Source organism: Pristiophorus japonicus, unplaced genomic scaffold (assembly GCF_044704955.1).
Source record: "Pristiophorus japonicus isolate sPriJap1 unplaced genomic scaffold, sPriJap1.hap1 HAP1_SCAFFOLD_234, whole genome shotgun sequence".
Lineage (NCBI taxonomy): Eukaryota > Metazoa > Chordata > Chondrichthyes > Pristiophoridae > Pristiophorus > Pristiophorus japonicus.
Genome location: NW_027252058.1, coordinates 389,436 through 415,293, shown reverse-complemented (window position 1 = coordinate 415,293; position 25,858 = coordinate 389,436). Strand labels below are relative to the sequence as shown.

The window sequence follows — 25,858 nt, the reverse complement described above, 5'->3', positions numbered from 1 at the left end:
TGTACCCACAAGTACTGTACCCATGTTATATAGTGACAGGCCTGTACCCACCAGTATTGTACCCGTCTTGTACAGTGACAGACCTGTACCCACCAGTACTGTACCCCAGTGTTATACAATGACAGACCTGTACCCACCAGTACTGTACCCCAGTGTTAGTGACAGACCTGTACCCACCAGTACGGCACCCCAGTGTTATACAGTGACAGACCTGCACCTACTTGTACAGTACCCCAGTATTGCAGTGACAGACCTGTACCCAGGAGTACTGTAGCCCAGTGTAAAAGTGACACACCTGTATCCACAAGTACTGTACCCGTGTTATATAGTGATAAGCCTGTACCCACCAGTATTGTACCCCAGTGTTATACAGTGACAGACCTGTACCCACCAGTACATTATCCCAGTGCTATAGAGTGACAGACCTGTACCCACCCGTACTGTACCCCAGTGCTATAGTGACAGACCTGTACCCAGTACTGTACCCCAGTGTTATAGTGACAGACCTGTCCCCACCAGTATTGTCTCCCAGTGTTATACAGTCACAGACCAGTACCCATCAGTACTGTACGGCAGTGTTACATAGAGACAGACCTGTACACACCAGTACTGTACCCCAATATTGCAAAGTGACAGACCTGTACCTAGGAGTACTGTAGCCCAGTGTTATACAGTGACAGACCTGCACCCCAGTTTTATGCAGTGACTGACCTGTACGCACCAGTACTGTACCGCAGTGTTATACAATGACAGACCTGTACCCACCAGTACTGTACCTCAGTGTTTTACAGTGATAGACCTGTACCCATCAGTAATATACACCAATGTTATTTAGTGACAGACCTGTACCCACCAGTACTATACCCCAGTGTTATACAGTGACAGACCTGTACCCACCAGTACTGTACCCCAGTGTTATACAGTGACAGATCTGTACACACCAGTACTGTACCCCAGTGTTATACAGTGACAGATGTGTACCCACCAGTATGGTACACAAGTGTTATACAGTGACAGACCTGTATCCACCAGTACTGTACTCCCATGTTATACAGTGACAGACCAGTAATCACCAGTACTGTACCCTAGTATTATACAGCGACAGACATGTACCCACCAGTACTATACCCACCACTACTGTACCCCAGAGTTATACAGTGAGAGACGTGTACGCATCAGTACTGCACCTCAGTGCTATACAGTCACAGACCAGTACCCATCAGTACCGTACGGCAGTGTTTTATAGAGACAGACCTGTACACACCAGTACTGTAGCCAAATGTTATACAGTAACAACCTATACCCAGCAGTACTGTACCCCAGTGTTATACAGTGACAGACCTGTACCCACCAGTACTGTACCCTAGTGTCATGCAGTGACAGACTGTACCCACCGGTACTGTACCCCAGTGTTATACAGTGACAGACCTCTACCCACCAGTATTGTACCCCAGGGTTATACAGTGACAGGCCTGTACCCAGGAGTACTGTAGCCCAGTGTTATACAGTGACAGATCTGTACCCACCAGTACTGTACCCGTGTGTTATACAGTGACATGCCTGTACCCACCAGTATTGTACCTCAGTGTTATACAGTGACAGACCTGCACCCTCCAGTACTGTACCCCAGTGTTAAACAGTGACGGACCTGTACCCACGAGTACTGTACCCCAGTGTTGTACTGTGACAGACCTGTACCCACCAGTACTGGACCCCAGTGTTAGTGACAGACCTGAATCCACCAGTACTGAACCCATTTTATATAGTGACAGACTTGTACCCACCAGTATTGTACCCGTGTATTATACCATGACAGACCTGAACCCACCAGTACTGTACCCCAGTGCTTTACAGTGACAGACCTGTACCCACCAGTACTGTACCCCAGTGTTATAGTGACAGACCTGTACCCACCAGTACTGTACCCCAGTGTTATACAGTGACAGACCTGTACCCACCAGTACTGTACCCAAGTGTTATACAGTGACAGACCTGTACCCACCAGTACTGTACCCCAGTAGTATACAGTGACAGTTCTGTACCCACCAGTACTGTACCCCAGTAGTATACAGTGACAGACCTGCACCCACCAGTACTGTACCCCAGTGTTATACAGTGACAGACCTGTACCCACCAGTACTGTACCCCAGTGTTATACAGTGACAGACCTGTACCCACCAGTACTGTACCCCAGTGTTATACAGTGACAGACCTGTACCACAGTGTTATACAGTGACAGACCTGTACCCACCAGTACTGTACTCGTGCAATACATTGACAGACCTGTACCCACTAGTACTGTACCCCAGTGTTATACAGTGACAGACCTGTACCCATCAGTACTATACCCCAGTGTTATACAGTGACAGACCTGTACCTACCAGTACTGTACCCCAGTGTTATAGTGACAGACCTGTACCCACCAGTACTGTTCCCCATTATACAGTGACAGACCTGTACCCACCAGTACTGTACCCCAGTGTTAGTGACAGACCTGTACCCACCAGTACTATACCCCAGTGTTATACAGTGACAGACCTGTACCCATCAGTACTATACCCCAGTGTTATACAGTGACAGACCTGTACCTACCAGTACTGTACCCCAGTGTTATAGTGACAGACCTGTACCCACCAGTACTGTTCCCCATTATACAGTGACAGACCTGTACCCACCAGTACTGTACCCCAGTGTTAGTGACAGACCTGTACCCACCAGTACTATACCCCAGTGTTATACAGTGACAGACCTGTACCCACCAGTACTGTACCGCAGTGTTATACAGTGACACACCTGTACCCACCAGTACTGTACCCGTGTTCTATAGTGACAGACCTGTACCCACCAGTACTGTACCCCAGTGTTATACAGTGACAGACCTGTACCCACCAGTACTGTACCCCAGTGTTATACAGTGACAGATCAGCACCCACCAGTACTGTACCCCAGTGTTATACAGTGACAGACCTGCACCCACCAGTACTGTACCGCAGTGCTGTACAGTGACAGACCTGTTCCCACCAGTACTATACCCTAGTGTTATACAGTGACAGACCTGTACCCACCAGTACTGTACCCCAGTTATACAGTGACAGACCTGTACCCACCAGTACTGTACCCGTGTTCTATAGTGACAGACCTGTACCCACCAGTACTGTACCCCAGTTATAGTGACAGACCTTTACCCACCAGTACTGTACCCCAGTGTTATACAGTGACAGACCTGCACCCACCAGTACTGTACCCCAGTATTATACAGTGACAGACCTGTACCCACCAGTACTGTACCCGTGTTCTATAGTGACAGACCTGTACCCACCAGTACTGTAGCCCAGTGTTATACAGTGATAGACCTGTACCCACCAGTACTGTACCCCAGTGTTATACAGTGACAGACCTGTACCCACCAGTACTGTACCCCATTATACAGTGACAGACCTGTACCCACCAGTACTGTACCCCATTATACAGTGACAGCCCTGTACCCACCAGTACTGTACCCGTGTTATACAGTGACAGACCTGTACCCAATACTGTACCCCAGTGTTATACAGTGACAGACCTGTACCCACCAGTACTGTACCCCATCATACAGTGACAGACCTGTACCCACCAGTACTGTACCACATTATACAGTGACAGACCTGTACCCACCAGTACTGTACCCCAGTGTTATACAGTGACAGACCTGTCCCCACCAGTACTGTACCCCAGTGTTATACAGTGACAGACCTGTACCCACCAGTACTGTACCCCAGTGTTATACAGTGACAGACCTGTACCCACCAGTACTGTACCCCAGTGTTATACAGTGACAGACCTGTACCCACCAGTACTGTACCCCAGTGTTATACAGTGACAGATCTGTACACACCAGTACTGTACCCCAGTGTTATACAGTGACAGATGTGTACCCACCAGTATGGTACACAAGTGTTATACAGTGACAGACCTGTATCCACCAGTACTGTACTCCCATGTTATACAGTGACAGACCAGTAATCACCAGTACTGTACCCTAGTATTATACAGCGACAGACATGTACCCACCAGTACTATACCCACCACTACTGTACCCCAGAGTTATACAGTGAGAGACGTGTACGCATCAGTACTGCACCTCAGTGCTATACAGTCACAGACCAGTACCCATCAGTACCGTACGGCAGTGTTTTATAGAGACAGACCTGTACACACCAGTACTGTAGCCAAATGTTATACAGTAACAACCTATACCCAGCAGTACTGTACCCCAGTGTTATACAGTGACAGACCTGTACCCACCAGTACTGTACCCTAGTGTCATGCAGTGACAGACTGTACCCACCGGTACTGTACCCCAGTGTTATACAGTGACAGACCTCTACCCACCAGTATTGTACCCCAGGGTTATACAGTGACAGGCCTGTACCCAGGAGTACTGTAGCCCAGTGTTATACAGTGACAGATCTGTACCCACCAGTACTGTACCCGTGTGTTATACAGTGACATGCCTGTACCCACCAGTATTGTACCTCAGTGTTATACAGTGACAGACCTGCACCCTCCAGTACTGTACCCCAGTGTTAAACAGTGACGGACCTGTACCCACGAGTACTGTACCCCAGTGTTGTACTGTGACAGACCTGTACCCACCAGTACTGGACCCCAGTGTTAGTGACAGACCTGAATCCACCAGTACTGAACCCATTTTATACAGTGACAGACTTGTACCCACCAGTATTGTACCCGTGTATTATACCATGACAGACCTGAACCCACCAGTACTGTACCCCAGTGCTTTACAGTGACAGACCTGTACCCACCAGTACTGTACCCCAGTGTTATAGTGACAGACCTGTACCCACCAGTACTGTACCCCAGTGTTATACAGTGACAGACCTGTACCCACCAGTACTGTACCCAAGTGTTATACAGTGACAGACCTGTACCCACCAGTACTGTACCCCAGTAGTATACAGTGACAGTTCTGTACCCACCAGTACTGTACCCCAGTAGTATACAGTGACAGACCTGCACCCACCAGTACTGTACCCCAGTGTTATACAGTGACAGACCTGTACCCACCAGTACTGTACCCCAGTGTTATACAGTGACAGACCTGTACCCACCAGTACTGTACCCCAGTGTTATACAGTGACAGACCTGTACCACAGTGTTATACAGTGACAGACCTGTACCCACCAGTACTGTACTCGTGCAATACATTGACAGACCTGTACCCACTAGTACTGTACCCCAGTGTTATACAGTGACAGACCTGTACCCATCAGTACTATACCCCAGTGTTATACAGTGACAGACCTGTACCTACCAGTACTGTACCCCAGTGTTATAGTGACAGACCTGTACCCACCAGTACTGTTCCCCATTATACAGTGACAGACCTGTACCCACCAGTACTGTACCCCAGTGTTAGTGACAGACCTGTACCCACCAGTACTATACCCCAGTGTTATACAGTGACAGACCTGTACCCACCAGTACTGTACCGCAGTGTTATACAGTGACACACCTGTACCCACCAGTACTGTACCCGTGTTCTATAGTGACAGACCTGTACCCACCAGTACTGTACCCCAGTGTTTTAGTGACAGACCTGTACCCACCAGTACTGTACCAGTGTTTTACAGTGACAGACCTGTACCCACCAGTACTGTACCCCAGTGTTATACAGTGACAGACCTGTACCCACCAGTACTGTACCCCAGTGTTATACAGTGACAGATCAGCACCCACCAGTACTGTACCCCAGTGTTATACAGTGACAGACCTGCACCCACCAGTACTGTACCGCAGTGCTGTACAGTGACAGACCTGTTCCCACCAGTACTATACCCTAGTGTTATACAGTGACAGACCTGTACCCACCAGTACTGTACCCCAGTTATACAGTGACAGACCTGTACCCACCAGTACTGTACCCGTGTTCTATAGTGACAGACCTGTACCCACCAGTACTGTACCCCAGTTATAGTGACAGACCTTTACCCACCAGTACTGTACCCCAGTGTTATACAGTGACAGACCTGCACCCACCAGTACTGTACCCCAGTATTATACAGTGACAGACCTGTACCCACCAGTACTGTACCCGTGTTCTATAGTGACAGACCTGTACCCACCAGTACTGTAGCCCAGTGTTATACAGTGATAGACCTGTACCCACCAGTACTGTACCCCAGTGTTATACAGTGACAGACCTGTACCCACCAGTACTGTACCCCATTATACAGTGACAGACCTGTACCCACCAGTACTGTACCCCATTATACAGTGACAGCCCTGTACCCACCAGTACTGTACCCGTGTTATACAGTGACAGACCTGTACCCAATACTGTACCCCAGTGTTATACAGTGACAGACCTGTACCCACCAGTACTGTACCCCATCATACAGTGACAGACCTGTACCCACCAGTACTGTACCACATTATACAGTGTCAGACCTGTACCCACCAGTACTGTACCCCAGTGTTATACAGTGACAGACCTGTCCCCACCAGTACTGTACCCCAGTGTTATACAGTGACAGACCTGTACCCACCAGTACTGTACCCCAGTGTTATACAGTGACAGACCTGTACCCACCAGTACTGTACCCCAGTGTTATACAGTGACAGACCTGTACCCACCAGTACTGTACCCCAGTGTTATACAATGACAGATCAGCACCCACCAGTACTGTACCCCAGTTATAGTGACAGACCTGTACCTACCAGTACTGTACCCCCGTTATACAGTGACAGACCTGTACCCACCAGTACTGTACCCCAGTGTTATACAGTGACAGACCTGTACCCACCAGTACTGTACCCGTGTTATACAGTGACAGACCTGTACCCACCAATACTGTACCCCAGTGTTATACAGTGACAGACCTGTACCCACCAGTACTGTACCCCATCATACAGTGACAGACCTGTACCCACCAGTACTGTACCACATTATACAGTGACAGACCTGTACCCACCAGTACTGTACCCGTGTTCTATAGTGACAGACCTGTACCCACCAGTACTGTCGCCCAGTGTTGTACAGTGACAGACCTGTACCCACCAGTACTATACAGTGACAGCCCTGTACCCACCAGTACTGTACCTCAGTGTTATACAGTGACAGACCTATACCCACCAATACTGTACCCCAGTATTATACAGTGACAGACCTGTACCCACCAGTACTGTACCCCATCATACAGTGACAGACCTGTACCCACCAGTACTGTACCACATTATACAGTGACAGACCTGTACCCACCAGTACTGTACCCCAGTGTTATACAGTGACAGATCAGCACCCACCAGTACTGTACCCCAGTTATAGTGACAGACCTGTACCTACCAGTACTGTACCCCCGTTATACAGTGACAGACCTGTACCCACCAGTACTGTACCCCAGTGTTATACAGTGACAGACCTGTACCCACCAGTACTGTACCCGTGTTATACAGTGACAGACCTGTACCCACCAGTACTGTACCAGTGTTCTATAGTGACAGACCTGTACCCACCAGTACTGGACCCCAGTGTTGTACAGTGACAGACCTGTACCCACCAGTACTATACAGTGACAGACCTGTACCCACCAGTACTATACCCCAGTGTTATACAGTGACAGCCCTGTACCCACCAGTACTGTACCCGTGTTCTATAGTGACAGACCTGTACCCACCAGTACTGTCGCCCAGTGTTATACAGTGACAGCCCTGTACCCACCAGTACTGTACCTCAGTGTTATACAGTGACAGACCTGTACCCACCAGTACTGTACCCCAGTGTTATACAGTGACAGACCTGTACCCACCAGTACTGTAGCCCAGTATTATACAGTGACAGCCCTGTACCCACCAGTACTGTACCCCAGTTATAGTGACAGACCTGTACCCACCAGTACTGTACCAGTGTTATACAGTGACAGCCCTGTCCCCACCAGTACTGTACCACAGTTATACAGTGACAGATCTGTAGCTACCAGTACTGTAGCCCAGTGTTATACAGAGTTTTCTGTGTCTGCATACGTGACTCCAGGATGTTATGTTGGCTTTCTTGGTATCAGAGTAGAAGGCAGTTGAGCAAAGAGCACAGATAGACAAATGGGAGTACGAAATTATAGCCATTACTGAGACATGGCTGAAAGAAGGGCAGTAATGGCAGCTCAACATTCCTGGTTACAGGGTTTTCAGGAGAGTTTGCGAGGGGGATTAAAAAAAGGAGGTGGGGTCGCAGAATTGATTCATTAAACGCTGACAGCTGTGAGGAGGGATAATATATTTGAAGGATCAAATGAGGCCGTATGGGTTGAACTTAAGTTCAAAAAAGGGGCGGTCACACTACTGGGCGTGTGCTACTGACCCCAAACAGTCCGAGGGAGATTGAAGAACAATTTGCTGGCACTTTTCTGACAAGTGCAAAAACAGTAGGGCAGTAATAGTGGGGGCTATCAATGACCCCAATATTAACTGGGATACCATCGGTGTGAAAGTTACAGAGGGCGCAGAGCTCCTGAACTGCATTGAGGAGAACTTTTTATCAAATACATAGCAAGCCCAACGAGAGAGGAGGATGTTCAGGGTTCGGTGTCAGGGAGTGAAGCTGGGCAGGTGCAAGGGCTATCAGTGGGAGAGCATTTTTGTGGTCATGATCAGAATTCAGTTACTTTCAGCATAATTATGGACAAGGACAAAGAAAAAAAACAGGAGTAAGGCCAATGTTGCTCGGCTGAGAAATGATTTAGCAAAGGTGGACTGGAAAGAGCTACTTTAAATCAGTGCCAGAGCAGTGGGAGGCATTCGAGAGGGAGGTACGGAGTTCAGGGTAAACATGTTCCACAAAGTAAAAGTGTAGAACTGCCACATTTTGAGCCTCCTGGATGACAAGGTGCATACAGGGAAAGATACGGCAAAGAAGGGAAGCTTGCATTCGATACCGAGGGCTAATTACTGCAGAAACCCTCATCATAGGCAGTCCCTCGAAATCGAGGAAGACTTGCTTCCACTCCTCGAGTGCTTTGGTGGTTCAACAGTCCAATACGAGAACCACAGACCCCGTCACAGGTGGGACAGATATTAGTCGGGGAAAGGGAGGGAGGGGTGGGACTGGTTTGCTGCGCACTCCTTCCGCTGCCTGCGCCTGATCTCTTCACACTCGCGGCGTTGAGATTCTGAGAGCTCGACGCCCTCCCAGATGGACTTTCTCCATCTCGGGTGGTCTTCAGCCAGGGTCTCCCAGGTGTCAGTGGTGATGTCGCACTTTACCAGGGAGGCATTGAGGGTGTCCTTATAACGTTTCCGCTGTCCTCCTTTGGCTCGTTTACCATGAAGGAGCTCCGCATAAAGCATTGCTTAGGGAGCCTCGTATCTGGCATGTGAACTATGTGGCCTGCCCAGTGGAGCTGGTCAAGTGTGGTCAGTGCTTCAATGCTGGGGATGTTAGCCTGGGCGAGGAAACTAATGTTAGTGCGTCTGTCCTCCCAGGGGATTTGTAGGATCTTGCGGAGACATCGTTGGTGGTATTTCTCCAGCGACTTGAGGTGTCTACTGTACATGGTCCATGTCTCTGAGCCATACAGGAGGGCGGCTATTACTACAACTCTGTAGACCATGAGCTTGGTGGTAGGTTTGAGGGCCTGGTCTTCAAACACTCTTCCTCAGGCGGCCGAAGGCTGCACTGGCGCACTGGAGGTGGTGTTGAATCTCTGCATCAACGTCTGCCTTTGTTGACAAGCGGCTCTCAAGGTATGGGAAATGGTCCACGTTGTCCAGGGCCGCGTCGTGGATCTTGATGATTGGAGGGCAGTGCTGTGCGGTGAGGACAGGCTGGTGAACGACCTTTGTCTTACAGATGTTAAGCGTGAGGCCCATGCTTTCATATGCCTCGGTGAATACATTGACTATATCCTGGAGTTCAGCCTTAGAATGTGCACAGACGCAGGCGTTGTCTACGTACTGCAGTTCAACGACAGAGGTTGGGGTGATCTTGGCCCTGGCCTGGAGATGGCGTAGGTTAAACAGCTTTCCACTGGTTCTGTAGTTTAGTCCCACTCCAGCCGGGAGCTTGTTGACTGTGAGGTGGAGCACGGCAACGAGGAAGATTGAGAAGAGGGTTGTTGCGATGACGCAGCCCTGTTTGACCCCGGTCCGGACGTAGAATGGGTCTATAACGGATCCGTTGGTAAGGATCACGACCTGCCTGTTGTCGTGGAGCAGGCGAAGGATGTTGACAAATTTAGGGGGCATCCAAAACGGAGGAGGACGCTCCATAAGCCCTCACGGTCGACAGTGTCAAAGGCCTTTGTAAGATCGAAAAAGGCCATGTATAAGGACTGCCGCTGCTCCCTGCATTTTTCCTGCAACTGTCGCTTTGCAAAGATCATGTCTCTTGTGTCCCATAGGGGACGAAATCCGCACCATGACTCCGGGAGGAGCTCCTCGGCCACAGGGAGAAGACAGTTGAGGAGAACTCTAGCGACAACCTTCCCAGTGGCCAATAGCAGGGAGATTCCCCTGTAGTTGCCGCAGTCGGATTTGTTCCCCTTTGTAAAAATGGACACAATCACTAGAAGAGTATAGAAAGTGTAGCGGTGAAATTAAAAAGGAAATTCGGAAAGCAAAATGAGGGCATGAAAAAATACTGCCAAATAGAATCAAAGAAAACCCAAAGATGTTTTACAGTTACATAAAGAGCAAGAGGATAACTCAGGAAAGATTAGGGCCCAAAATGGTGATCTATGCGTGGAGGCGGAGGATGTGGGTAAGGTAATTGATGAATACTTTGCGGCTGTCTTCATAGAAGATGGGGACGATGCCGACGTTGAAGTTCAGGAGGAAGATTATGAACTATTGGGCGGGATAAACATAGGGAGAGAGGAAGTATTCAAGGGTTTAGCATCCTTGAAAGTAGATAAATCGCCAGGCCCAGATGAACTATATCCAAAGCTACGAAAAGAAGCAAGGGAGGAAATTGCGCAGGCTCTGACCATCATTTTCCAATCCTCCCTCGCTGCAGGAGTTGGTGCCAGAGGATTAGAGAACTGCGAACGTTGTACCATTGTTTAAAAAGGGAGGAAGGGATAAACCGAGTAATTACAGGCCAGTTAGTCTAACCTCGGTGGTGAGAAAATTACCGGAATCAATTCTGAGGGATTGTATAAACCTTTATTTAGAAAGACACAGATGAATCAAGGAAAGTCAGCATGGATTTGTTAAGGGACTCACTTGATTGAGTTCTTTGAGGAGGTAACCAGGAGGGTCGATGAGGGTAGTGCGTTTGATGCAGTGTATATGGATTTTAGCAAGGCTTTTGACAAAGTCCCACATGGCAGGTTGATCATAAAAGTAAAAGCCCATGGGATCCAAGGGAGAGGGGTAAATTGGATCCAAAATTGGCTCAGTGACAGGAAGCAAAGGGTGACGGGTGAGGGGAGTTTTGTGACTGGAAGGCTGTTTCCAGGGCTCCGCAGGGCTCAGTACTGGGTCCCTTACTTTTTGTGGTGTATATTGACGATTTAGACTTAAATGTAGGAGACATGATAAAGAAATTTGCAGATGATACAAAAATTGTCGGTGTGGTTGAAAGTGAGGAGGAAAGCTCCCGACTGCAGGAAGGTATCGATGGACTGGTCAGTTGGGCAGAAAAGTGGCCAATGGAATTCAATCCGGAAAAGTGTGAGGTAATGCATCTGGGGAGGGACAACAAGGCAAAGGAATACACAATGTGGGAGGATACCGAGAGGTGTGGAGGAACAAAGGGACCTTGGAGTGTATGTCCACAGATCCCTGAAGGTAGTAGGCCAGGTGGATAAGGTGGTTAAGAAGGCATACGGACTCCTTGCCTTTATTAGCCAAGGCATAGAAGACAAGAGCAGGGAGATTATGCTTGAACTGTATAAAACACTAGTTAGGCCACAGCTGGAGTACTGCGTGCAGTTCTGGTCACCACATTACAGGAAGGATGTGATTGCACTAGAAAGGGTGCAGAGGAGATTTACGAGGACGTTGCCGGGACTGGAGAATTTTAGCTACGAGGAAAGATTGGATAGGCTGGGGATGTTTTCCTTAGAACAGAGGAGGCTGAGGGAAGACCTTATTGAGGTGTATAAAATTATGAGGGGCCTGGATAAAGTGGATAGGAAGGATCTATTTCCCTTAGCAGAGGGGTCAATAACCTGGGGGCAGAGATTTAAAGTAATTGGTGGAAGGATACGAGGGGATATGAGGAAAAATTTCTTCAGGCAGAGGGTGGGGGGGTCTGGAATTCACTGCCTGAAATGGTGGTAGAGGCAGAAACCCTCATCACATTTCATCATCAACATACGCAGTCCCTCGGAGTCGAAGAAGACTTGCTTCCGCTTCAAAAACGAGTTCTCGGGTGACTCAACAGTCCAATGTGGGACTTACAGTCTCTGTCACAGGTGGGACAGACAGTCGCTGAGGGAAGGGGAGGGTGGGACAGGTTTGCCGCACGCTCCTTCCACTGCCTGCGCTTGGTTGCTGCATGCTCTCGGCGACGAGACTCGAGGTGCTCAGCGCCCTCCCGGATGCACTTCCTCCACTTAGGGCGGACTGGTCTTTGGCCAGGGACTCCCAGGTGTCGGTGGGGATGTTGCACTTTATCAGGGAGGCTTTGAGGGTGTCCCTGAAACGTTTCCTCTGCCCACCTGGGGCTCGCTTGCTGTGTCGGAGCTCCGAGTAGAGCACTTGCTTTGGGAGTCTCGTGTCTGGCATGCGGACTATGTGGTCCGCCCAGCGGAGCTGATCGAGTGTGGTCAATGCTTCGATGCTGGGGATGTTGGCCTGAGCTAGAACACAGACATTGGTGCGTCTGTCCTCCCAGTGGATTTGCAGGATCTTGTGGAGCCAGCACTGGTGGTACTTCTCCAGCGTTTTGAGGCGTCTACTGTATATAGTCCACATTTCTGAGCCGCATCGGAGGGTGCGTAACATTACTGCCCTGTATACCATAAGCTTGGTGCCAGATTTGAGGGCCTGGTCTTCGAACAGTTTCTTTGTCAGGCGGCCGAAGGCTGCACTGGCGCACTGGAGGCGATGTTGGACCTCATCATCAATGTCTGCTCTTGCTGATAATAGGCTCCTGAAGTATGGAAAGTGGTAAACGTTGTCCAAAGCCTCGACGTGGATTTTGATAACTGGACCCAGTGCTGTGTGGCGGGGTCAGGTTGGTGGAGGACCTTTGTCTTACAGATGTTTAGCGTAAGGCCCATTCACTTGTACACTTCAGTAAAGGTGTTGACGATGATTTGGAGTTCTGTCCCCGTGTGGGGGCAGATGCAAGCGTCATCGGCGTACTGTAGTTCAATGGCAGAGGATGGGGCGACCTTGGATCTGGCCTGCAGGCGGCAGAGGCTGAACAGATTCCCATTTGTTCTATAATTTAGCTCCATTCCAGCGGATACACGTTGAAACGGTAAAATAACATTTAAATGGTACTTGGATGTGTACTTAAAGTGACGTCACCTACAGGGCTACAGACCTGTACAGACATAATGGACCAAATGGTCTCTTTCTGCGTCGTAATTTTCTATCATTCTATGAGTGACAGACCTGTACCCATCAGTACTATACCCCAGTGTTATACAGTGACAGACCTGTACCCACCAGTACTGTACCCCAGTGTTATACAGTGACAGACCTGTACCCACCAGTACTGTACCCCAGTGTTATGCAGTGACAGACCTGTACCCACCCAGTGTTAGTGATAGAACTGTACCCACCAGTACTGTACCCCAGTGTTATACAGTGACAGAACGCTACCATAGTGTTATACAGTGATAGAACTGTATCCACCAGTACTGTACCCCAGTGTTATACAGTGACAGACCTGTACCCACCAGTACTGTACCCCAGTGTTAGTGACAGAACTGTACCCTAGTGTTATACAGTGACAGACCTGTACCCACCAGTACTGTACCCCAGTGTTATACAGTGACAGACCTGTACCCACCAGTACTGTACCCCAGTGTTAGTGACAGAACTGTACCCTAGTGTTATACAGTGACAGACCTGTACCCACCAGTACTGTTCCCCAGTGTTATACAGTGACAGACCTGTACCCACCAGTACTGTTCCCCAGTGTTATACAGTGACAGACCTGTACCCACCAGTACTGTACCACAGTGTTATAGTGACAGACCTGTACCCCAGTGTTATACAGTGACAGACCTGTACCCACCAGTACTGTACCCTAGTGTGATAGTGACAGACCTGTACCCACCAGTACTGTACCCCAGTGCCAAACAGTGACAGACCCGTACCCACCAGTACTGTACCCCAGTGTTATACAATGACAGGCCTGTACCCAACAGTAATGTACCCGTGTTATACAGTGACAGACCTCTACCCACCAGTACTATAACCCAGTGTTATACAATGACAGGCCTGTACCCACCAGTACTGTACCCCAGTATTATACAGTGACAGACCTGTACCCACCAGTACTATACCCCAGTGTTATTGACAGACCTGTCCCCACCAGTAGTGTATCTCAGTGGTATACAGTGACAGACCAGTACCCATCAGTACTGTACGGCAGTGTTATATCAAGACAGACCTGTACACACCAGTACTGTAGCCAAGTGTTATACAGTAACAACCTATACCCAGCAGTACTGTACTCGTGTTATACAGTGACAGGCCTGTACCCACCAGTACTGTACCCCAGTGTTATACAGTGACAGACCTGTACCCACCAGTACTGTACCCCAGTATAGTGGCAGTGCCAGTGTCCCAGAACAGTAGTGCCAGTGCCCCAGTGTAGTAGTACAGTAGTGCCATTGTCATAGTACAGCAGTACCAGGGCCCCAGTGTAGTAGTACAGTAGTGTCAGTGTCCCAGTGCAATAGTATAGTGCCAGTGTCACAGTGGAGTAGCACAGTAGTGCCAGTGCCCCAGTGTAGTATAGTGCCAGTATCCCAGTGTAGTAGTGCAGTAGTGCCAGTGTCCTCGTGTAGTAGTACAGTAGCACCAGGGCCCCAATGTAGTAGTGCCAGTGCCCAGTATAATCATACAGTACTGTCAGTGTCCCAGTGTAGAGGTACATTAGTGTCAGTCGCCCAGTGCAGTAGTACGGTAGTGCCAGCGTCCCAGTGCAGTAGTACAGCAGTACCAGTGCTCTAGTGTAGTACAGTAGTGCCAGTGCCCCACTGTAGTAATACATGAGTGCCAGTGCCCTACTGTAGTAGCAGTGGTGCCAGTGCCCCACTGCAGTACAGCAGTGCCAGTGTCCGTGTAGTAGTACAGTAGTGCCAGTGTCCTGGTGTAGAAGTACAGTAGTGCCAGTGCCCCGGTGTAGTAGTACAGTAGTACCAGTGTACCAGCGTAGTAGTACAGTAGTGCCAGTGTCCCTGTGTGGTACAGGAGTACTGGTGTCCGTGTAGTACAGTAGTGCCAGTCTTCCAGTGTAGTACAGTGGGGTGCCAGTGTCCCAGTGTAGTACAGCAGTGCCCGTATCCCAGTGCAGTCGTACAGTAGTGCCAGTGTCCCAGTGCAGTACTGTGGTGCCAATGTCCCAGTGCAGTACAATAGTACCAGTGTCCCAGCGTAGTAGTACAGTAGTGCCAGTGTCCCAGTGTAATAGTCGTGCCAGTGCCCCAGTGTAGTACAGTAGTGCCCATGTGCAGTGTAGACGTACAGTAGTCCCAGTGTAGTGCAGTGCACCAGTATAGTAGAACAGTGGTGTCAGTGTCCCAGTGTAGTACAGTAGTCCCAGTGTAGTACAGTAGTGCCAGTATCCCAGTGTAGTACAGAAGTCCCAGTGTCCAAGTGTAGTAGTACAGTAGTCCGTGTCCAAGTGTAGTAGTACAGTAGTCCCAGTGTAGTACATTAGTGCCAGTGCCCCAGTGTAGTAGTACAGTAGTTCCAGTGTCCCAGCGTAGTACAGTAGTGCCAGTGTACCAGTGCAGTACAGTAGTGCCACTGTCCCAGTGTAGTAGTCGTGCCAGTGTTCGTGTAGTACAGTAGTGCCAGTGTCCCAGCATAGTACAGTACTGCCAGTGTCCCAGTGTAGTAATACAGTAGTGCCAGTGTAGTAGTACAGTGCAAGTGTCCGTGCAGTGGCCGTCGTGCCAGTGTAGTAGTAGTGCCAGTGTCCCAGTGCAGTACAGAAATGCCAGTGTCCCAGTGTAGTAGTACAGTAGTGCCAGTGCCCCCATTGTAGTAGTACAGTACAGCCAGTGCCCCCATTGTAGTACAGTAGTGCCAGTGCCCCAGTGTGGTAGTACAGTAGTGCCGGTGCCCTAGTGTCCCAGTGTAGTAGTACAGTGCCCGTGTCCGTGTAGTGGCCGTCGTGCCAGTGCCCCAGTGTAGTAGTAGTGCCAGTGTCCCAGTGTAGTAGTGCAGTAGTCTGTGCCCCAGTGCAGTACAGAAGTGCCAGTGTCCCAGTGTAGTAGTACAGCAGTGCTAGTGCCCCAGTGTAGTAGTACAGTAGTGCCAGTGCCCTAGTGTCCCAGTGTAGTAGTACAGTAGTGCCAGTGCCCCAGTGTAGTAGTAGTGCCAGTGTCCTAGTACAGTAGTGCCTGTTGCCCAATGTAGTAGTGGTGCCAGTGCCCCAGTACAGTAGTGCCAGTATCCCAGCGTAGTACAGTAGTGCCAGTGTCCCAGTAGTACAGTTGTGCCCGTGCCCCAGTGTAGTAGCACAGTAGCGCCAGTGCCCCAGTGTAGTAATACAGCAATCCCAGTGCCACAGTACAGTGCCAGTGTCCGTGTAGTGGTCGGCGTGCCAGTGTCCCAGTGCAGTACAGAAGTGCCAGTGTCCCCGTGCAGTAGTATAGTGCCAGTGCCCCAGTGTAGTAATACAGTACAGCCAGTGCCCCCGTGTAGTACAGTAGTGCCAGTGCCCTAGTGTAGCAATATAATCCCAGTGCCCCAGTGTAGTAGCACAGTAGTCCCAGTGCCAGTGTAGTCGTACAGTGCCAGTGTCCGTGCAGTGGTCGCCATGCCAGTGTCCCAGTACAGAAGTGCCAGTGCCCCAGTGTAGCAGTACTGCAGTGCCAGTGTAGTGGTACAGAAGTGCCAGTGCCCCAGTGTAGTAGTACATTTGTGCCAGTGCTGCAGTGTAGTACAGTAGTGCCAGTGCTCCAGTATAGTAGAACAGTAGTGCCAGTGCCCTAGTGCCCCAGTGTAGTAGTACAGTAGTGCCGGTGTCCCAGTGTAGTGGTCATCGTGTCAGTGTCCCAGTGTAGTAGTAGTGCCAGTGTCCCAGTGCAGTAGTGCCAGTGTCCTAGTACAGTACTGCCAGCTGCCCAATGTAGTACAGTGGTGCCAGTGCCCCAGTGTAGTAGTACAGTAATGCCAGTGCCCCAGTGTAGTAGTAGTAGTGCCAGTGTCCCAGTACAGTAGTGCCTGTTGCCCAATGTAGTAGTGGTGCCAGTGCCCCAGTACAGTAGTGCCAGTATCCCAGTGTAGTACAGCAGTGCCAGTGTAGTAGTACAGTAGTGCCAGTGGCCCACTGTAGTAGTACAGTAGTGTCAGTGTCCCGGTGTAGTACAATAGTGCCAGTGTCCCAGTGTAGTAGTGCCAGTGTCCCAGTGTAGTAGTAGTGCCAGTGTACCAATGTAGTAGTATAGTGCCAGTGCCTCAGTGTAGTAGTGCAGTAGTGCCAGCGCCCCAGTGTAGTGGTACAGTACGATCAGTGCCCTCGTGCAGCAGTATAGTGCCAGTGCCCCAGTGTAGTCCAGCATAGTGCCAGCATCCCAGTGTAGCACAGGGACGCCAGTGTCCCAGTGTAGTACAGTAGTTTGTGTCGTACAGTAGTGCCAGTCTCCCAGTGTAGTACAGTTGTGCCCGTGTAGTAGTACAATAGTGCCAGTGCCCCCGTGCAGTAGCAGTGGTGCCAGTGCCCCCGTGCAGTAGCAGTGGTGCCAGTGCCCCCGTGCGGTGTGGTGCCAGTGCCCCCGTGCGGTGTGGTGCCAGTGCCCCCGTGCGGTGTGGTGCCAGTGCCCCCGTGCGGTGTGGTGCCAGTGCCCCCGTGCGGTGTGGTGCCAGTGTCCCCGTGCGGTGTGGTGCCAGTGTCCCCGTGCGGTGCCAGTGCCCCAAGTGCGGTGCCAGTGCCCCAAGTGCTGTGCCAGTGCCCAAGTGTAGTAGTAGTCACCCCAGTGTAGTAGTACAGTAGTGCCAGTGTCCTAGTAGTACAGTTGTGTCAGTGCCTCAGTGTGGTAGTATAGTTCCACTGCCCCAGTGCAGCAGCACAGTAGTGCCAGTGCCGCAGTGTGGTAGTATACTGCCACTGCCCCAGTGCAGCACAGTAGTGCCAGTGACCCGGTGTAGTACAGCAGTGCCAGTGTAGTAGTACAGTAGTGCCAGTGGCCCACTGTAGTAGTACAGTAGTGTCAGTGTCCCGGTGTAGTACAATAGTGCCAGTGTCCCAGTGTAGTAGTGCCAGTGTCCCAGTGTAGTAGTAGTGTCAGTGTACCAATGTAGTAGTATAGTGCCAGTGTCTGTGTAGTAGTGCAGTAGTGCCAGTGCCCCAGTGTAGTGGTACAGTACGATCAGTGCCCTCGTGCAGCAGTATAGTGCCAGCGCCCCAGTGTAGTCCAGTATAGTGCCAGCGCCCCAGTGTAGCACAGGGGCGCCAGTGTCCCAGTGTAGTAGTACAGTAGTTTGTGTCGTACAGTAGTGCCAGTATCCCAGTGCAGTAGAAGTGGTGCCAGTGCCCCCGTGCAGTAGCAGTGGTGCCAGTGCCCCCGTGCAGTAGCAGTGGTGCCAGTGCCCCCGTGCAGTAGCAGTGGTGCCAGTGCCCCCGTGCAGTAGCAGTGGTGCCAGTGCCCCCGTGCAGGGTGGTGCCAGTGCCCCCTGGCAGGGTGGTGCCAGTGCCCCCTGGCAGGGTGGTGCCAGTGCCCCCTGGCAGGGTGCTGGTACAGTAGTCCCAGTGTGCCAATGTAGTAGTACAATAGTGCCAGTGTCCGAGTGCAGTAGTACAGTAGTGCCAGTGCCCCAGTGTAGTACAGTAGTGCCAGTGTAGTAGTATAGTGCCAGTGTAGTAGTATAGTATAGTGAAAGTGCCCCAGTGTAGTAGTACAGTAGTGCCAGTGTCCTAGTACATTAGTGCCAGTGCCACAGTGTAGTAGTACCAGTGCAGTACAGTAGTACTAGTGTCCCAGTGTAGTATTGTGCGTGTCCCAATGTAGTAGAATGGTGCCAGTGCCCCAGTGTAGTATTGCGCGTACCCCAATGTAGTAGAATAGTGCCAGTGTCCCAGTGCAGTAATGCCAGCACCCCAGTGTAGTATAGTGCCAGTGCCGTACAGTAGTCCGTACCGCAGTGTAGTACAGTAGTGCCAGTGACCCAGTGCAGTAGTGCCAGTGCCCCACTGTAGTAGTAAAGTAGTGTCAGTGTCGCAGTGTAGTACAGCAGTGCCAGTGTCCCAGTGGAGTACAGTAGTTCCAGTGCAGTAGTGCCAGTGTCCCAGTGTAGTAGTACTGTAGTGCCAGAGTCCCAGTGTAGTAGTACTGTAGTACCAGGGCCCCAGTGTAGTAGTACAGTAGTGCCATTGTCATAGTACAGCAGTACCAGGGCCCCAGTGTAGTAGTACAGTAGTGTCAGTGTCCCAGTGCAATAGTATAGTGCCAGTGTCACAGTGGAGTAGCACAGTAGTGCCAGTGCCCCAGTGTAGTATAGTGCCAGTATCCCAGTGTAGTAGTGCAGTAGTGCCAGTGTCCTCGTGTAGTAGTACAGTAGCACCAGGGCCCCAATGTAGTAGTGCCAGTGCCCAGTATAATCATACAGTACTGTCAGTGTCCCAGTGTAGAGGTACATTAGTGTCAGTCGCCCAGTGCAGTAGTACGGTAGTGCCAGCGTCCCAGTGCAGTAGTACAGCAGTACCAGTGCTCTAGTGTAGTACAGTAGTGCCAGTGCCCCACTGTAGTAATACACGAGTGCCAGTGCCCTACTGTAGTAGCAGTGGTGCCAGTGCCCCACTGCAGTACAGCAGTGCCAGTGTCCGTGTAGTAGTACAGTAGTGCCAGTGTCCTGGTGTAGAAGTACAGTAGTGCCAGTGCCCCGGTGTAGTAGTACAGTAGTACCAGTGTACCAGCGTAGTAGTACAGTAGTGCCAGTGTCCCTGTGTGGTACAGGAGTACTGGTGTCCGTGTAGTACAGTAGTGCCAGTCTTCCAGTGTAGTACAGTGGGGTGCCAGTGTCACAGTGTAGTACAGCAGTGCCCGTATCCCAGTGCAGTCGTACAGTAGTGCCAGTGTCCCAGTGCAGTACTGTGGTGCCAATGTCCCAGTGCAGTACAATAGTACCAGTGTCCCAGCGTAGTAGTACAGTAGTGCCAGTGTCCCAGTGTAATAGTCGTGCCAGTGCCCCAGTGTAGTACAGTAGTGCCCATGTGCAGTGTAGACGTACAGTAGTCCCAGTGTAGTGCAGTGCACCAGTATAGTAGAACAGTGGTGTCAGTGTCCCAGTGTAGTACAGTAGTCCCAGTGTAGTACAGTAGTGCCAGTATCCCAGTGTAGTACAGAAGTCCCAGTGTCCAAGTGTAGTAGTACAGTAGTCCGTGTCCAAGTGTAGTAGTACAGTAGTCCCAGTGTAGTACATTAGTGCCAGTGCCCCAGTGTAGTAGTACAGTAGTTCCAGTGTCCCAGCGTAGTACAGTAGTGCCAGTGTACCAGTGCAGTACAGTAGTGCCACTGTCCCAGTGTAGTAGTCGTGCCAGTGTTCGTGTAGTACAGTAGTGCCAGTGTCCCAGCATAGTACAGTACTGCCAGTGTCCCAGTGTAGTAATACAGTAGTGCCAGTGTAGTAGTACAGTGCAAGTGTCCGTGCAGTGGCCGTCGTGCCAGTGTAGTAGTAGTGCCAGTGTCCCAGTGCAGTACAGAAATGCCAGTGTCCCAGTGTAGTAGTACAGTAGTGCCAGTGCCCCCATTGTAGTAGTACAGTACAGCCAGTGCCCCCATTGTAGTACAGTAGTGCCAGTGCCCCAGTGTGGTAGTACAGTAGTGCCGGTGCCCTAGTGTCCCAGTGTAGTAGTACAGTGCCCGTGTCCGTGTAGTGGCCGTCGTGCCAGTGCCCCAGTGTAGTAGTAGTGCCAGTGTCCCAGTGTAGTAGTGCAGTAGTGTCAGTGTCCCGGTGTAGTAGTAGTAGTGCCAGTGTCCCAGTACAGTAGTGCCTGTTGCCCAATGTAGTAGTGGTGCCAGTGCCCCAGTACAGTAGTGCCAGTATCCCAGTGTAGTACAGCAGTGCCAGTGTAGTAGTACAGTAGTGCCAGTGGCCCACTGTAGTAGTACAGTAGTGTCAGTGTCCCGGTGTAGTACAATAGTGCCAGTGTCCCAGTGTAGTAGTGCCAGTGTCCCAGTGTAGTAGTAGTGCCAGTGTACCAATGTAGTAGTATAGTGCCAGTGCCTCAGTGTAGTAGTGCAGTAGTGCCAGCGCCCCAGTGTAGTGGTACAGTACGATCAGTGCCCTCGTGCAGCAGTATAGTGCCAGTGCCCCAGTGTAGTCCAGCATAGTGCCAGCATCCCAGTGTAGCACAGGGACGCCAGTGTCCCAGTGTAGTACAGTAGTTTGTGTCGTACAGTAGTGCCAGTCTCCCAGTGTAGTACAGTTGTGCCCGTGTAGTAGTACAATAGTGCCAGTGCCCCCGTGCAGTAGCAGTGGTGCCAGTGCCCCCGTGCGGTGTGGTGCCAGTGCCCCCGTGCGGTGTGGTGCCAGTGCCCCCGTGCGGTGTGGTGCCAGTGCCCCCGTGCGGTGTGGTGCCAGTGTCCCCGTGCGGTGTGGTGCCAGTGTCCCCGTGCGGTGTGGTGCCAGTGTCCCCGTGCGGTGTGGTGCCAGTGTCCCCGTGCGGTGTGGTGCCAGTGTCCCCAAGTGCGGTGCCAGTGCCCAAGTGCGGTGCCAGTGCCCAAGTGCGGTGCCAGTGCCCAAGTGTAGTAGTAGTCACCCCAGTGTAGTAGTACAGTAGTGCCAGTGTCCTAGTAGTACAGTTGTGTCAGTGCCTCAGTGTGGTAGTATAGTTCCACTGCCCCAGTGCAGCAGCACAGTAGTGCCAGTGCCGCAGTGTGGTAGTATAGTTCCACTGCCCCAGTGCAGCAGCACAGTAGTGCCAGTGCCGCAGTGTGGTAGTATACTGCCACTGCCCCAGTGCAGCACAGTAGTGCCAGTGACCCGGTGTAGTACAGCAGTGCCAGTGTAGTAGTACAGTAGTGCCAGTGGCCCACTGTAGTAGTACAGTAGTGTCAGTGTCCCGGTGTAGTACAATAGTGCCAGTGTCCCAGTGTAGTAGTGCCAGTGTCCCAGTGTAGTAGTAGTGTCAGTGTACCAATGTAGTAGTATAGTGCCAGTGTCTGTGTAGTAGTGCAGTAGTGCCAGTGCCCCAGTGTAGTGGTACAGTACGATCAGTGCCCTCGTGCAGCAGTATAGTGCCAGCGCCCCAGTGTAGTCCAGTATAGTGCCAGCGTCCCAGTGTAGCACAGGGGCGCCAGTGTCCCAGTGTAGTAGTACAGTAGTTTGTGTCGTACAGTAGTGCCAGTATCCCAGTGCAGTAGAAGTGGTGCCAGTGCCCCCGTGCAGTAGCAGTGGTGCCAGTGCCCCCGTGCAGTAGCAGTGGTGCCAGTGCCCCCGTGCAGTAGCAGTGGTGCCAGTGCCCCCGTGCAGTAGCAGTGGTGCCAGTGCCCCCGTGCAGTAGCAGTGGTGCCAGTGCCCCCGTGCAGTAGCAGTGGTGCCAGTGCCCCCGTGCAGGGTGGTGCCAGTGCCCCCTGGCAGGGTGGTGCCAGTGCCCCCTGGCAGGGTGGTGGTACAGTAGTCCCAGTGTGCCAATGTAGTAGTACAATAGTGCCAGTGTCCGAGTGCAGTAGTACAGTAGTGCCAGTGCCCCAGTATAGTACAGTAGTGCCAGTGTAGTAGTATAGTATAGTGAAAGTGCCCCAGTGTAGTAGTACAGTAGTGCCAGTGTCCTAGTACATTAGTGCCAGTGCCCCAGTGTAGTAGTACCAGTGCAGTACAGTAGTACTAGTGTCCCAGTGTAGTATTGTGCGTGTCCCAATGTAGTAGAATGGTGCCAGTGCCCCAGTGTAGTATTGCGCGTACCCCAATGTAGTAGAATAGTGCCAGTGTCCCAGTGCAGTAATGCCAGCACCCCAGTGTAGTATAGTGCCAGTGTCGTACAGTAGTCCGTACCGCAGTGTAGTACAGTAGTGCCAGTGACCCAGTGCAGTAGTGCCAGTGCCCCACTGTAGTAAAGTAGTGCCAGTGTCGCAGTGTAGTACAGCAGTGCCAGTGTCCCAGTGGAGTACAGTAGTTCCAGTGCAGTAGTGCCAGTGTCCCAGTGTAGTAGTACTGTAGTGCCAGAGTCCCAGTGTAGTAGTACTGTAGTGCCAGAGTCCCAGTGTAGTAGTACTGTAGTGCCAGAGTCCCAATGTAGTACAGTAGTGCCAGAGTCCCAGTGTAGTAGTACTGTAGTGCCAGAGTCCCAGTGTAGTAGTACTGTAGTGCCAGAGTCCCAGTGTAGTAGTACTGTAGTGCCAGAGTCCCAGTGTAGTAGTACAGTAGTGCCAGAGTCCCAGTGTAGTAGTACTGTAGTGCCAGAGTCCCAGTGTAGTACTGTAGTGCCAGAGTCCCAGTGTAGTACTGTAGTGCCAGAGTCCCAGTGTAGTAGTAGTACTGTAGTGCCAGAGTCCCAGTGTAGTAGTACTGTAGTGCCAGTGTAGTAGTACTGTAGTGCCAGAGTCCCAGTGTAGTACTGTAGTGCCAGAGTCCCAGTGTAGTAGTACTGTAGTGCCAGAGTCCCAGTGTAGTAGTACTGTAGTGCCAGTGTCCCAGTGTAGTAGTACTGTAGTGCCAGTGTAGTAGTACTGTAGTGCCAGAGTCCCAGTGTAGTACTGTAGTGCCAGAGTCCCAGTGTAGTAGTACTGTAGTGCCAGAGTCCCAGTGTAGTAGTACTGTAGTGCCAGAGTCCCAGTGTAGTAGTACTGTAGTGCCAGTGTCCCAGTGTAGTAGTACTGTAGTGCCAGTGTCCCAGTGTAATAGTACTGTAGTGCCAGAGTCCCAGTGTAGTAGTACTGTAGTGCCAGAGTCCCAGTGTAGTAGTACTGTAGTGCCAGAGTCCCAGTGTAGTACTGTAGTGCCAGAGTCCCAGTGTAGTAGTACTGTAGTGCCAGAGTCCCAGTGTAATACTGTAGTGCCAGAGTCCCAGTGTAGTAGTACTGTAGTGCCAGAGTCCCAGTGTAGTACTGTAGTGCCAGAGTCCCAGTGTAGTAGTACTGTAGTGTCAGAGTCCCAGTGTAGTAGTACTGTAGTGCCAGAGTCCCAGTGTAGTAGTACTGTAGTGCCAGAGTCCCAGTGTAGTAGTACTGTAGTGCCAGAGTCCCAGTGTAGTACTGTAGTGCCAGAGTCCCAGTGTAGTAGTACTGTAGTGCCAGAGTCCCAGTGTAGTAGTACTGTAGTGCCAGAGTCCCAGTGTAGTAGTACTGTAGTGCGAGTCCCAGTGTAGTAGTACTGTAGTGCCAGAGTCCCAGTGTAGTAGTACTGTAGTGCCAGAGTCCCAGTGTAGTACTGTAGTGCCAGAGTCCCAGTGTAGTACTGTAGTGCCAGAGTCCCAGTGTAGTACTGTAGTGCCAGAGTCCCAGTGTAGTAGTACTGTAGTGCCAGAGTCCCAGTGTAGTACTGTAGTGCCAGAGTCCCAGTGTAGTAGTACTGTAGTGCCAGAGTCCCAGTGTAGTACTGTAGTGCCAGAGTCCCAGTGTAGTAGTACTGTAGTGCCAGAGTCCCAGTGTAGTAGTACTGTAGTGCCAGAGTCCCAGTGTAGTACTGTAGTGCCAGAGTCCCAGTGTAGTACTGTAGTGCCAGAGTCCCAGTGTAGTAGTACTGTAGTGCCAGAGTCCCAGTGTAGTACTGTAGTGCCAGAGTCCCAGTGTAGTAGTACTGTAGTGCCAGAGTCCCAGTGTAGTACTGTAGTGCCAGAGTCCCAGTGTAGTAGTACTGTAGTGCCAGAGTCCCAGTGTAGTAGTACTGTAGTGCCAGAGTCCCAGTGTAGTACTGTAGTGCCAGAGTCCCAGTGTAGTACTGTAGTGCCAGAGTCCCAGTGTAGTAGTACTGTAGTGCCAGAGTCCCAGTGTAATACTGTAGTGCCAGAGTCCCAGTGTAGTAGTACTGTAGTGCCAGAGTCCCAGTGTAGTACTGTAGTGCCAGAGTCCCAGTGTAGTAGTACTGTAGTGTCAGAGTCCCAGTGTAGTAGTACTGTAGTGCCAGAGTCCCAGTGTAGTAGTACTGTAGTGCCAGAGTCCCAGTGTAGTAGTACTGTAGTGCCAGAGTCCCAGTGTAGTACTGTAGTGCCAGAGTCCCAGTGTAGTAGTACTGTAGTGCCAGAGTCCCAGTGTAGTAGTACTGTAGTGCCAGAGTCCCAGTGTAGTAGTACTGTAGTGCCAGAGTCCCAGTGTAGTACTGTAGTGCCAGAGTCCCAGTGTAGTAGTACTGTAGTGCCAGAGTCCCAGTGTAGTACTGTAGTGCCAGAGTCCCAGTGTAGTACTGTAGTGCCAGAGTCCCAGTGTAGTAGTACTGTAGTGCCAGAGTCCCAGTGTAGTACTGTAGTGCCAGAGTCCCAGTGTAGTAGTACTGTAGTGCCAGAGTCCCAGTGTAGTACTGTAGTGCCAGAGTCCCAGTGTAGTACTGTAGTGCCAGAGTCCCAGTGTAGTAGTACTGTAGTGCCAGAGTCCCAGTGTAGTAGTACTGTAGTGCCAGAGTCCCAGTGTAGTAGTACTGTAGTGCCAGAGTCCCAGTGTAGTAGTACTGTAGTGCCAGAGTCCCAGTGTAGTACTGTAGTGCCAGAGTCCCAGTGTAGTAGTACTGTAGTGCCAGAGTCCCAGTGTAGTAGTACTGTAGTGCCAGAGTCCCAGTGTAGTAGTACTGTAGT

At 51.0% G+C, this 25,858-nt stretch overlaps 1 protein-coding gene across 1 annotated transcript in view; it reads right to left on the bottom strand.

Moving 5' to 3' along the window:
* The window catches only part of LOC139245758 (protein capicua homolog), a 206,190-nt gene that overhangs the window by 179,226 nt on the left and 1,106 nt on the right, over nt 1–25,858 (bottom strand). The gene's annotated exons all lie outside the window — the stretch shown is intronic.